At 30.6% G+C, this 13,755-nt stretch overlaps 1 protein-coding gene across 1 annotated transcript in view; it reads left to right on the top strand.

Annotated features, from left to right (window-relative positions):
• Nucleotides 1–13,755, top strand: part of LOC111035516 (mucin-5AC-like) — a 50,026-nt gene that overhangs the window by 1,237 nt on the left and 35,034 nt on the right. The window lies entirely within an intron of this gene.

Below are 13,755 nucleotides of genomic sequence, written 5' to 3'. Positions count from 1 at the left end.
TCGATGTACGATATTTGCAAAATATACGATCTGTACAGGATTACAAATCTCAAAAGAAAACTTTTGCAAATTCAAACAATAGAGGCTAATCGACGTATGATTAAATAAAATGTAATTATGCGCATGTAGAAGGTGAAAAAGAACACAAAGAACTGAAAGAACGGTTGGCTGCGAATATCGCGGATTCGTGCAAAAAAAAAAATATATATATATACATACATAAATAATCGTAGATTTCGCGTACAGATATAAGCTCGGTTGACCGGAAACGGATATGGCCGAGAACAATACGCAGAGAAAAGTAATAATCGCCTCGAATACCCCGGGTATACCTGCAGCAGCTTGCTAATATAATGTTATGCGCGTAGGATATGTAGAGCAGCGGACCGGGCGAATAATAATATTTCGCATGGTGCCTAATAAAAGGTATTAAAGAACATGTGCGAAACTTTCGAGCCGATTTCGATATAGGTGCGCATTATAACATATATACTTACGGCCGTATTAAAAATAGTACCTATACACTGCTGTATGTGATAAAGGTATGCGGCATGCACACCGCAGCCGAATTCGCAACGTTAATCTGGACGTGTGAGAATATAATATAATATACAAGCACACCGTGTGCCTGCGTATAGGGTATATAAATGTATAATAAACTATAACAAACACACTTGTTCTCTGTCTCCGGGAAGATTTCTATTACGCGGAACACGTATACTTTTATTATTAACTCCTAGAGTAAATCGAGAGTAAGTATTATTATTATTATTATTATTATTAAACGTACCTATAACCGAAAACAAATTCTTACCGTTTTATTCTCGGCCGACGACGCCGCTGTCTATTGTGTCCAGTTTCTAACGCGAATTTACTATTATCGATCGATTTTTAGCGTTCGTGACCGTTTCGTCGCCAGCATATTATATACACACACGCATTATATTATATATTATGTCCTTGTCTCGTGCAGGACGGTTCTATTAATATTTGATAGTAACGAAAAGATCGCGTCGGCGGACGCTGATATATGCTCTCGAAACCGAACTATGTACATGCGATCTATATATGTTACGATGTAGACTTAGTAGAGTTAGGTATTATTTATAGATGCATAACTCCAGTTAATATTACTCGTCATTTCTATAACTCATACTACGCGACTAATAGAATCGGTTTGCGATTTTCCAACAATTGTTGCGCGGAGAAAAATTTCGATTCCAAATAAACGTTTTTATGGGGTTGAAAGTTTGCAACTCAAAAACATTTTTAACGTGCATAATATTCGACAGTTTTCGCGATCAGCTTATATCTCATAGAATATATTTAGCCCGATTGGCTCGTTAGGTAACAGCAAAGTATATTGTTTGTTACTTGCATATGATACGTATATGTATCTAAAATTATACACATACTAGCTGTTTAATCTGACTTCACCCGCTGCCCAAGAAAATATGAGCGAATAGAAACTATGGCTCTATATAGGTGTATCACGGTTTTAGCGAACCAGCGCAGTTCACCGGAAAATCGTCATCGGTGTCCCTCACTTTGTAAACATATTCAATGGAGATCCGCCGGTATAACAGATTGAACATAGTACCTTTTTGGTATATTTTTGAACGTGGCTCAAATTGCTCTTTCAACTTACCTGAAATCTAAGAACAATCGCTGAAATTTTCAACGAAATATTGGTCTTGTAGTTTTTGAGTTGATACTTTATAAGCCACAAACATATAGACGCATTAGTTAATTTATATTATAGATTAAATAAAATTATTTTTTATTACTGTAACCAATGGCAACCCTATGTATATATAAACAAAAAATATTCAATTTTCATGAGCTAAAACTAAATTTCTATTTGAGCCCCTCTATAGCAACCTGGGTCGAAAAAAGAAGCCTATAGGCACTTCGAGAGTCTCAATAGGAATATAGCTAGGTATGTGCTAAAAATTTGGTGCCAATTAGTTCAGTAGTTACCATGTTTATAAGCGCCGTGTAAATGTTCATTCTGCATTTTTATTGGTAGATCTACATAAATCATATTATTTCATATATATAGAATATTGATATATTATTATGTCTAATAACGAATTGTATGATAAGATCGATTCGTAGGTTGGTGGCTGGTAGGTAAATACAAAATACATTTAAGTGGTTGTGTTATGGTATCTTGTTTTTACGCATAATAGCATAATATGTATACGTTGCACATTATTATTGTACGTCATAGGAAGTTCCGGTTTTTAGTGGGGTTTTTAGGCGTTAAACACATGGTATAGTTTTCGTTCTCAGTGAGAGTATAATCAAATTTTTTAAATCTCACAACTGAACATAAAGTCAAGTGTTCTATATTAATGAAAATATATTTTTAAGAATAGAAAAATATGTTCACAGCTAAATACAATCTTCAATATCTAATATTTCAAAAAAAGTGTATCATATATTCATATTATAATGGTATACAAACAATTATTTTTATTTAAATAGTACCTAATATATTCTAGTTCTCATTATATACCATGGGCGTAGGTAGGAAATATTTTCGGAGGGGGTTTTTGTCTAAATCCTAAATAATATGCGAGTTAATAATATTCTCGAACCACTTCACAAAAAGCTCAAGATTGTTTTATTTAATTTCGGGGGGTGTTTGAACACCCAAACCCCCCCCCCTTACCTACGCCCATGTTATATACATAATATAAACGAGTTTCAAATAAACTATGACCCTTTTATATTGCAAAATATATTATTAAACCAAGTGTAATTCCATAATATAGTACTAAATAATACAATGATACCTTTAAATATTGGACACACTCGTTCGCTGAAATTTTATCCACTACGAGGAGATGTCCCCTAAACAGAGGGTTACGTTTGTTGAAAGTATGGTACATATTAGGTTACAATGTCAACTTACTTATGCGATAAATCTAGTAAAGTTATACTGCTAATGAGCCGCTTAAAACGTAGCAATAAAGTGATGGGACTTATCACCTATACGCCTTAAAACTATAATAACTAATTTACTAGGTAATAATATGCTAAGTACAGTACACACTACATTTCGACCCTGTCTTAACTTAGAAACTTTTTTGAATGATATCAATGTATTGATGGAAATTAATTGTTACATTTTTATAACATAAATAAATTATACTATAAGTTACAATAACTTTGGAACTTTTCAATGCCACAGTAGATATGTTTTCTAGACAAATTTACTTTAGAAACAAAGTTGTTGACAGGTACTTCCAGAATGAAACATTGTTATAGTAATGCTCGAGGTATAGCCATATAAAGCGGTGTTAGAGAAACGCATAATTTACCTAAAGTATATACTATATTTAATATATTATACATGCTTATATATGGGATAATAATAATAAGGATATACGACGATGCGTGTCATCGTTTCACGCCTAGAGACTTCAACGACCGGAGGCGCCTGCAAAACGACTGACTGAATGTGATGTGATTTAATCGTATACGATTTCGAATTCGAGTTTTGTGTGGCGTGCATACCCTACACAGGAAATGTAAAAAGGGTCATCCCGCCTAATAAGACAATAATGTACAGTATGTACCCACACTATACCTACCCGGCTACCTATTGCACATAATATTATAGCGTTTTAAAGCGTTTTTTTTCGATATAAATTTTATTTTTTATTATTTATTTACTGCTATTGCTCACTTTTTTTCACCGTGTTTTCACTCATTATGTTGTTCAGCACAACAGACGTATATAATATATGCGGTACGGATCGTGACAATAGATGCGCTCGAGTTGCACGGTTCGCCGCGGATTTATAATAAATCAAACGGAGTTAGAACGCGGCACGCAAATGATACTTGTCATGTCTGCGTGTGGAAACACTGAAGTTATTACGATATATTATACGAAATATTACAATATAATATATTATGGGCAAAAATGTGATTTCGATACAGACACACATCGACAGCACTTGTTACACGTACAAATATAATATTATAATACGCCCGTGTACATCATGACCATCATGACGTGTGTGTAATGTGTGTGTAATATGGATGATATATATTTACCTATGTAATAAATGTACCGATACCTATAGCGCTGTATAGCTGCACAGTCGGTAAAATATTGTAAAAATATAAACGTTTTCGTTATTATTGGCAGCGAAGAGTTTGCCGTTGGTTTTGTTTGTTTTTTATTCTTCGAGTAAGAACAGGCTGAAAAAATATGTATTGTAGCCTACTTTTTTTTCTGATATTTATGTGTTATCCGTTATCGCTTACCGGTATTATTATTATTATTATTATTCAAATAATAATAAATCATTTGTTTTTTTTATATTCAAAAACAATCTTAATCACCTTTGTCCGAGGACTTGGTCCATTAACAACAATAATAGGGTCGTTTCTATACCTAGCTAAGAGTATAATAAAATCCATTTATTACACTTTTCCGTTTAATCACCTGTTAATACAATATTACTTAATGTGTGACATAAATAATATAATATATATATATTCAAAAATCGCATTTATAGTAGGTTATTTTTATATATGTATATTATACCAAGGTTCAGTGTAATAATTATAGATAGTGATGTATGCTTTCGATGATTATTTATAAGTTTAATAATTGTATGCTTTCTAAATATTTGTTTGGCAACTAACTTATTATTACTATTGTTCGATTTATGATTTTGCTAATTTGAAACTATACATTTATAAGAGAGAAAACATGCATATTAACAATTTCAAATTTTCTAGGCTTTAATTTCTATAAATCTACATGATATAAATTGGTTGTTGAATAAATACACATAAGAAATTTACTTTAAATTATAATAACAATTTTCTTATAAGTATCATTTTTTAAGAATCAAATTCTAATTTGTCTTAATCAATAGTCAGTATATTATTTTATCTTAAAAAGTACACCAAATAATATTCTTATAACAACTGGAATTACTATATAATATATACTATTTTATTCGTTGTACATTTCGATTAACTATTTTAATTATTATTGGGATGAGTTCAATTAGAAGATATAAATTATAAATGATTAAGTTGTTTTCAAATTATGGTAGCTTAAATGTTTCTTAATACTTAAGTACAAAAATCTTCAAGTGTTGATTTAATTTACGGCTTGCATTAAATTATAAACATATAATACCCGTCATTAATGTAAGTATATATTACATAATTATTAAAACACGCATACAATGCAATATAAATGTGGAACAACATTTTATTATTGAATCACTGTATTGGGTTGGTCATTTGATTCAATTTGTGTAGTTATGTATTATAATTTATAGGTGTACATTAAAAAATACTACCTATAATACTATTTTCACATTTCCTTATTTCAACCTTCAGGACTATTAATATACAATTTCAAACAGTTATCACTAAATTTCCGGGTTTTTCATTCTTTGACATTTTCACAATTGCAATGAATAACTAATGTTTGCTGATGTATTATTTTAAACATAACTTAAATTATCAATTGTAAATTAGCAGAAGTACCTTCACCGGACGGTTTCTTCTCTCAAGACACTCAGACCATTGCACTTAAATTAAACATACATTATGCTTATTGTACTTTTTTTTCTTTAGTATAGAATATAGATTAAAAAATATCCTAGATTAAAAACAAAAATCGATTGCAAATTAAGTAACATACAATTTATTTCATGCAAGTATTCATAGATTGATATTTTTCGGGAGGCTTTGGGTATTAGTATAACTATTTTATTCAACTCACATTAAAATTATTTGTGTATTAGGTCAACCACAACTTCCAACGATAAATTATACAATGGAACAACAAGGTCAACCCTAACCAATAACCGTGTTGTATACTTGTATAAGATATCCACTAATAAGTTACTTCCAACAAATATAGCAAGATATATAATAATTATGATGTATACGGCCTAATGAGCTGTGATACCATTGCATATATTTTTACAGTAATAATTTTATAGTGATGTTTTCATGTGACCGTGTGACACCAATAATTTCAATAATTGATTAAAAAAATGACAGCCAAAGTCGGTTGTTGAATATTACAAACGGATCGACAGGTGACAATAAGCGCAAATGCACGGTACCGATCTATGTAGAAACCGTGTTTCTAAACATTCTGTTAATATAATTTACAACACGTCCACCCTTGGTTACTTCGAACTGATCTATACGCCAATTTTACTTTTAATAGAAGAAATAATAATAATGTATCATCAAAATGTAGTAAATAAGATATTCCTCTATGTTCTTCATTTTTTTTCTTAAAATAATTGTTTAAATAATTATTGATGTGTTCATTGAAGCGCGTATAATATACTGTACACGGACTGTAATAGCAAATATCGTAGCTTATCAAATTAATAATTGTACACAAATTGACGTGTTCAAGTTGTTATGCGGGAGGCGTCAATAAACCATTTAACTATTCTATTCATAAATAAATATTAGGAATTATGTTTTAATTATATTCGCGTTTTATAAGAGAGAAAACCCGTGTATTATAGTCTCCAACATATTTTTATTCAAGCAAATAATACTTTCACATTAAAGTATAATAGTTTGAAATTTGAATTTCTACATAGATGATGCGTATAATATTAGTATACGCTTATACTATTTACTATTTATGTGACCATCTAGGACCTAAGTAATACATTTTTTACAATTTTAAAATGAATTGGAATTTAAATTCTACCATTTTTTTTTATTAAATTCAAAGAAAAATTATTTACCATTTTATCATATTATTTAATACGGTGTCGATGACGACTTATTACATAATGAAATAGTAATGTATTAATGTATTAATGAGACATTCAGAACAAAATATTTTAATTTGTCTTCATTAAATGTGCAACATAGGATGTAACTACTCCTATAAACCAAATGCAATGAATAATAGTTTTATTACCTAACAAGTTTTTTTTTAATAGAAACATCTTTTAATATAGTATGAGGTTCACTGTTCATTTATATTATATAAAAAAAACTGTGACTTGTGTGTATAATATTTCAACGAAATGATTTCTCTATAATTAGTATAGGTGCATGTAACTACTTTGAACATTATTTGAAGAATATTTTGTAATTTTATTGGTCACTCCGGAAAAAACTCAATTTCAACATAATAATAACGCCGAAGAAGTGCACACGTTTATATAAATGGGATAATTTTTTTTCGAAAATGATGTTTCGCAAAATCAGTGCCGTGGGAAAGTTGAACAGATATTCAAAATGTAATTTAATATAGGTACTCGCGCTGATATATAATATATATATAATATATCAATATATGTATATCAAAACACAATTTTGTACTCGTGTCTAAAACTATCCTTTTTGTTTAGTCGTCGTTAATGAGAGTAACACTTTCCAACGGCATTGACCGAATATAATTTTGTTTGAACAATTCGTTACCGGAAAAGCGATATCAGTAAGAAAACAATCGAGGAGTGGAGTGAATTAATTATCGAAACGATTTTCGCACTCAATCGTATACCTACGTCTATTTGTACATATTATAATAATATTAAGTATAATGCGGTCGGAGCGGACCGACCGAAGGCAATGGTGCAGAGTGTGTACTTCTCATGCACAGCATTACACTGTATAGTACTATATAACAATGTATTGGTCAATCCAATAACCGTGTATTGACCAGGAGGCGTGGGGGGGGGATTACATTCGACAATTAATATAAAACAATATATTGTGTTTCAGTATGAATTACTATCGCACTGATCTACATTCGGTGAAATTTGGTTCCACTGGCGGGAAATCAAGGGGGCTCGTGTCCGAAGTGTCTCGTCGACCGAATGCGAAGACTTCAACTCACCGATTCGGTGGCGTAACGAATGTACCTATTATTAGTTAGTACTAGCGGCGAATTTAAGCATTATAATTATTATATGCCTCGGGGCAACATTTTATTGGCGCCCCCTTCCCCTAACGAGAAATTGACATTACACTTCTATGATTACTATAGCTGTTGATAGACATTTTAAGTTTGCCACGAGCCACCCTATACACTAGTATTAAAACTGCTTTAAATCCTTATTCCTAACAGATAGAGTAGAAACAATTTCTAAGACTGTAAATCGATACGACAGTGTTCCTTAGTTTTTATGTTTTCTTATGCAAAAGAAAATTACACCGACTATACTTTTTAATATAGATTTTGTTACTGCGTGATGGACCGGGAGGGGAGGGAGTAAATAAGTTGCCCCACCAAAGTAATGTTCGTATAATTACTACTGATATGCATTGATCACTAAGTAGATATTTAAATTTCTTGCCCCTAAAATTTGTCACTTCCGGGGTATTCAACACAGTCATCACTCAAAAATTCACCATTAATAATGACTATTATTACTTTTAAATATGATAATATTTTTAATCCTTACTTGCGTGTCTGTGTGTACTATTCTGCAGGCATATACATTATACAACACTGTGCATCACTTGGCTGAAGGGCAGACGGAGGCCTTTGCCCTATCCAGACTTTTAAGGGTTAATAATTATTATTGGTATCAGCCAATTTTAATACGGCTGGTACATCCCAAAGCCAATAATCATAAATTGTTGTAATCTTGGAACACAATAGCAAAAAATATTATAAAATCAAAACTTTAAATAGGTACTATACATAATAACATGGGTAAAATCGGCTGTAACATACTATAAGTAACATGAGAAATTCAGGGCGATGACGTAAAAGAAATTGTATATTCACTTTGAAGGATAAGTCCATGAGTAATATAATGTATTGATTCATTAAACGATTCTTCACAGGAAGGAGTGATGCGAAATCGGTCTCCTCTCATGTGGCCATAGAAAAACGGAGAAAAAAGGGGAAAAGCAAATATTAAATATTTTATTTATTCTATGCCTAATCTTATATCTTTAGGAAGATTAAGTTTCTTCACCTTGTAAAATCGTTGCAGATACATAGTACAATTGTCTTATACAATTTATTTTCCAACATTTTTTCTTAATTACTTTTGCAAATATGTAAATACATATATAGAACGCATTATGTATAAAAAATAAATACCATAATAAAAGCAATTTTCTTATATAATTGCATAATATTCTGTGTATGTTTAGTTGTTAAAATGTATTAGCTATTTTTGTATTCATAAACAACGTTTTATTTTATGCGAAACTCATACACAAACGTCTCGATAAAATTGGTCCGGAAAAGCGAAGGAAAACTATAATGGGCATATAAGGTATCGTGCGCGTTGATTATGCACGCAATCATCGCAATCGCGATGTGCTCCTTAACTATATATTTGTTTCTATTTTTTTTTCATTTCTTTTAATTGTCAGTAGTTTTTTACGCATTTTGTTTTGCTATACGGTTCCGGTACGATTTGGGTTGGACGCAATTATATATATATATATATATATATGTCATATTGTCGTTATTCCCACGATGAACTACTTGTGCGGAGCTGTATTAATTAGTCCGACGACACCGCAACGACGTGTTGGGTGCATATCCTCGAGTGACTTCGTCACCATCAAACAGAGTTATTCGGTCGAGACGCACGCAAATTACGCGCGTACCTTATTAAAATAAATATATAAATATATAATACAATAAGTGAATTCTCGTTGTTATTATTGTTGTTGTAAGTGACACGTCTAGTCGTATAGCACACTTGCCTTAAACAACGTTATCATAATGAAAATATTATTTTATAAATTATAATAGTATAATTTACTCATCTTCGGGATTATTATGCTGTTCCTATGCCAAATACAGAGCACGGGGGCATAATAAACGAACGCTTTTACGCGGGAGTCTCGAAAATCGTTATGTTTCCAAGTGGAATCAATCGATTTTGGACCGACAATAACCGATTGATATGTAAAACGCACAAATTAATGCATGCACATTGTACATTTATACCTATATGTATTTTTGTTTCAAAAATATAATTCCACTTATTATGATTGCGCACAATTAAACAGTCGAAAGCGACTAAGCGAGTTCAAGATCGAATATTTGAATATAATGTTGTATTACTCTATTTATGTATTTTTTTTTCGATTTTTTCGAAACCAATAAATAATACATATATACGAATTAGAATAAGATACGTGCGTGAAGTTGACCCTTACACAATTAAAACGACCGAATTATTTTAATATTATTTTTTAGACAAACTGAACAACTAGGTATTTGTAAATATTGATTTTGGTTCTCGGAGTAAATATTGAAATTGATAGTGTTTTATGAAACAGGGTTGGACAGAGTACTGTGGACAGCTAGAATTGACTTAAAAAGGGACTCATCAACAGCCATAATAAAAAATGATCCACTTAAATTGGATGATATATTTGTTTTCGACAAAAATGGCTAGAACTAAATACAATTTTTGTTCTAATTTATTCAAGACTATATGTCCATAATAATTAATTGATTTTTTTAGTTTTGTAGATTAATCCATACTGTTATTATATTTTAGTACCTATACGGCTATGCCACAAATTAAAATGGATAATAAACAGATGTATACAACAATAAGAAAAGTGATAAAACATATAAATAACATTAAAAAAATAAACTTTATACTTTATAAATAATTTTTTAATATTTACATAAATATATTTTTGGGCTGGATACATTTTTTTTTTTTGTTTTCTGGCCGATTTTTCGTAAGGTTTTGTGTTATGGTTACTTATTAACAAAAAAATATTTATGATTCATAGATTTACCTTGCAGTGGAAAAATATCGAGTGGCGTACTTTAGAATAGTTTTCCAAACATAAAATATTATTTTTTTAACATTTAAAATTTTTATAAATTTAAATTGATTTTGTAACATTGAACAGATTTATTTATTCGTTATTATAATATTACCTACGTGTAAACTTTTTTGTATCTAATATGTTTACAAAATACGAGTACTTTAAATACTTTTAAATGTATTTTAAACCAACTACCTATACAAGTTATTGAATCACTACTCGTTTCTGAATATAGCTATTAGATGGTACTGATTTACAATTTGCATTGATTTAAATAGTGATTTAGTATTTCTATCTCATACTGCAAATTAAATTTTAAGTATTCGAAGTATTTTTAAAATATTATTTTAGTAATTTTGATATTATTAAGTGACATTAACCAAGAATCGTGAATCGTGATTTGTGATACATTATATTTTTGATACCTAGCAATACGTATATCATTGTGCACTGACTACCGTTTGCTAATTTAACCACACAATGTATATTTTATATGTATAGTTCTAAAAATAGAAACTCCCAAAGACTTAAGGCCAAACTGATACTATCATATTTATCAGAATTAAGTAGAGCTAATAACACAAACTTCTCCCTTATGGTCCAATCAAGTAGTAGGCACTACTGCATACAGCACTACTGAGTACTTAACTATAAATCAACAGTTCTTGTTGTATAATTTAAATTATGATTTTTCTGTTTAAAATAAAGAGCCCCCCCCCCCCGTACAATAACACATACAAGGGGGCCTCACGGACTTTTACTTATCTAGAGTACAGGCCGGTTTAACCCTTATGTGAGGCCAAATTTACTGTCAAATATAAAACACTGTCTAATAAAAATATTCATTCAGTCAGAGGAGTCCACGATACTCAGAAATCTCAGTCGATTGTACGATGTTATTATTAATAATATACTATTTTATAGTAGGTAAGTACTTAATTCGTATTGCTTCTATAGCCTTGCATAAAAGAACCATTAAAATTACATAATATGGGAAACTGTAATAAAATTTTTGTTTTTTCATTACAATCAAAAATAGTACAATTCATTTTAATTATATGTTAATAATCATACAAACCTAGAATTTTGAATTCATCATAATTAATAAATGTACAGTTTAAAAATAATTACTGATTAGGTTTTCTAATTTTTTAAAACTGTTATTTTAATTCACAGTTACGTTTTCCAAACTTAACTTTTCTCCAATATATTATTATACTGTTCACTTTTAGTCATGAGAATAATTTAAATTATAAACAATATGGCTATAACATTATAAGGATAAAGATAATGAAATATATGTTTTTTTTTTTATTATGGCTTCAAGTAAACATTAATATAGCTCAACAATTATAATAAAAAGTACATAATGAAATATTATTATGTTAAAAATAATATGATATGAGGTACGTCTAATTAAATTTTAAATTCCTTACTACAAAATAATCATTAACTATAAAGTTTACCACAAATAAAAAATATTACGTAGAAATAAATGCATTAATGTTAAATACTTATTTAATAATACAAAATGTTGAAGTTCCATTTGTTTTCAAAGTATCATTATTATATTTAAACCGTTGCTATGAAATATTTGTATTTATTACATACCACTACGATTTTTCTGACAAATATTGGTTGTAACTCATATTATTATAATCTTTGAAATAAATTGTTATCAATAATTTGAAATTTTGAAATATCCATAAACTATTATACATGATATGTAGTTATTGTAAAATATTGAAGGGTATGTAAACTAGGATTCAGTGGCATGACGTTTACTAGTAAAAAATTGGTTCACATTTTTTAGAATTGGAACTCAAGTAGTTGAGCTAATTGGACTCTACTAACCGGCAAATTTGTATTTACGTAGTGAAGGGTGAACTGATTGTTAATTACCAATATTTTATGTGACGGAAATACAAAATGCAATTTATATTGTTAGTCGTTTCTGTGTCAAAATGTTTTAAAATTTTAGTTCGATTACTGCTACATAATATATTATATTATGTTTCAGTCTGTAATTTCTGTGAACATTTGACGAACCCATAAACGTGTGAATATGTTATAACTTATAATATTTAGTGGCCGAAACTTTGGCACTACCACTCACCCATCAATAACTACCATATCATTGGAATCTGCCGGCGATCGTCTATTGGTGTATATAGCTTTAGGGTTGTTAAACTTTTGTTGTCACGGTTACTCTACACATATAAATTCGGCACCTGATCGCCGTAGAGATCGTAATTTGCTTCCAAGTCAAGTTCTCGGTGGTGTTTTTATTTTCACCAAATGTCACGTAAAAGACGTTCGACCTCCTTAAAAAAAAAATCGAACAACTATTTGCTTCAGCGGCAGCTCCTGAAACGTCTTGGCATTGTAAAAGAAAGAATATCACTTTTCAAGAAATTACCTTTAATATATAGCTAATAACTATTAAAGTGTATTAAATAAAATATCAGTACTATTATCATTTCTGTAAATGTGCGTTTGTGTGTGGGTGTGCAGCGTAGCTGTGTTGGGTACGTTAAAAACGATGTTCGTGCGAGTTTAATTTTATGAACCGACCACGACGGATGGGACAGTATTCAATTAATATCGTTATAGCAAGTGGACAAACCCCGCGGCAGCCTGCAGTACACAGAGGAGGTGTACTACGATGACGACGACGATAATGATAATGATGATGATAGAGACAGTGTTCATTAACTCTGTCGACGTTTGTAATTAGATTCGAAACGACCGACTTGTTGTAGTAGGTAGGTAGGTTGGTACCTATACCGACCTATTGTCGTAACGTGGACACTGCCCAGCCCATACCTCCGTGGTATAAGTAATCAAAGTGAAATCTCCCACATGATGGCAATTTGCTATCTTGGCTTCGCCGATGCTATGAGGTGGCTTTAACAGAGATCTTTTCCATTGTGCGCGTAGAGCGTTTGATTTCGATTCCCCTTA

This window comes from Myzus persicae, unplaced genomic scaffold (assembly GCF_001856785.1).
Source record: "Myzus persicae strain clone G006 unplaced genomic scaffold, MPER_G0061.0, whole genome shotgun sequence".
In the NCBI taxonomy this organism is placed as follows: Eukaryota; Metazoa; Arthropoda; class Insecta; order Hemiptera; family Aphididae; genus Myzus; species Myzus persicae.
The sequence above is the reverse complement of the archived record's forward strand: the minus strand, read 5'-3'. Positions and strand labels throughout refer to the sequence as shown.